We start from the raw sequence: 1813 nt of genomic DNA, 5'->3' as shown, positions 1-1813 counted from the left end.
AATTTAAAACAGTACCTGGCACATAATAAGCACTCAATAAAAATTGAGAATAATCTTCCCACACCTTGGCTCTAGTTGGATCTGCAATGATGTTTCAATAGGCTACTCCCTTCTAGCCCTGTACACCTCAAGGAAATCCAGATGAGAGAATCCCCTGTTTCCTGGGTCTTCGGTGTAATTAGACCTACAAGGTGTGACTTCTGGTCATGAAATTTAGAGGAAACTCTAGGTTTGACTAATATTGCAAAACAGCCACTCACATTCCCAGACAAAATGTAACCCTTCAACCAAATCCTTCCCTATGCCCTCAAAAGAATGAGACATGTGCCAAAGCTCTCCCAGCAAGCCTGAAGTTATAAAATTCTGAAAATGCCTCACAGTCTAGCAGCCAACACAGTCGTACATAATTAAGCTTCCCAAGATCATTCCCATTCTCCCAAATACAGGGGTAAGACCTGTTGGCGGCTTCCTTTTGGAGAGAGAAAGTGCACGAAAGACACTTGTGAGAACTGGGGTTACCTTTACGTGTTGTGAAGTGGGATTTAAAAAGTCGCCGTCAGGCCGGGCGCGGTGCTCACGCCTGTAATCCCAGCACTTTGGGAGGCCGAGGCTGGCAGATAACCTGAAGTCGGGAGTTTGAGACCAGCCTAGCCAATACGGTGAACCCGTCTCTACTAAAAACGCAAAAAGTGTGGTGGCGCATGCCTGTGGTCCCAGCTACTCGGGAGGCTAAGGCAGGAGAATTGCTTGAACCCGGGAAGTGGAGGCTGCGGTGAGCCGAAATCGCGCCACTGCACTCCAGCCTGAGCAACAGAGCGAGACTCCGTCTTAATAATAAGAAAGAAAGAAAAAAAAAAAGCCGTCACGAACAGGATTCGAACCTGTGCGGGGAAACCCCATTGGATTTCGAGTCCAACGCCTTAACCACTCGGCCACCGTGACTTCCAAAACCGCATTTTGCCGCGCGCTTACAGAAGGGGTCCGCACTGCAATCGGGGACTACATGCGGGAACCGGAAGCAGGGTACCGGCCTCGACGCGCACTCACCTGAGGACTCCCCACCCCTTGGTTCCTTACCTCCTATCTACGCCACCCAGAGAAAAAGAGTCGGATGGACCGGGTGACCCAGGGAAGGAGGGTCTCCTGCCTAGCGAAGAGTCGGAGTCTCAAGGAGCTCACACCTACTTAGGAGGCGACAGCGAGGCCAGCGGAGGAAGCAGTTGAGGAAGGCACTGGGTCCCCAAGGTGGCGGCTAGGGGACTTTTGGGTTAACAAGTGAAGGGGTTGCTGGGTGGACAAGCGCGAGGGGTGAGGGAGACTCAGAAAAGTTTAAATGGGGAGATGCTGGGAATGGATGGAAGGAAGGAACTTCTTGGGGAAAGGGTTTTGGGGTTTTGGGGGACGAGGGGCTCCGTCGGATTAGGAATGCGCAAGGTGAGGGCCACTCGGGGCAACGGGTTGGGGCTGCTCCAGCGACTGGCGGCCGCCTGGAGTGGGATAGCGAGGTGACACTAACGGGCTGAGGCAAAAAGAGGGAAGGGCTTCGCGTCTGGTAAGAGGGATCTCAGGAGAATGGCGCCCCCTCCAGGAAGAGTCCTTCTCCCCGGAGGCTCCCGCCGCCGCTGCCGGGTAGGCCACCAGGGTCGGCCTGCGCCTGGAGCTCCTCCGCCGCGCCCGGCCTGCCGGCAGGGGGCGCAGCGCGGACCGGGGCCGGCCCAGGCGGCGGGAGGCGGCGGCCGCGGCGGCGGGAGGCGGCGGGAGGCGGGCGGAGGAGGAGGCGGAGGAGGCGGGAGCTGAGCTGAGTGGGGCGGGC

General features: G+C 56.6%; 1 non-coding gene across 1 annotated transcript; it reads right to left on the bottom strand.

The window, feature by feature from the left end:
* Window positions 1–860: 860 nt before the first annotated feature.
* On the bottom strand, window positions 861–942 carry TRNAS-CGA (transfer RNA serine (anticodon CGA)). The gene has a single exon. It is a non-coding gene; the product is annotated as a tRNA-Ser (tRNA).
* Between the last annotated feature and the right edge of the window lie 871 nt (window positions 943–1813).

This window comes from Macaca fascicularis, chromosome 11 (assembly GCF_037993035.2).
Source record: "Macaca fascicularis isolate 582-1 chromosome 11, T2T-MFA8v1.1".
In the NCBI taxonomy this organism is placed as follows: Eukaryota; Metazoa; Chordata; class Mammalia; order Primates; family Cercopithecidae; genus Macaca; species Macaca fascicularis.
Note: the sequence above shows the minus strand (reverse complement) of the source record. Positions and strands in the feature narration are given on the sequence as shown.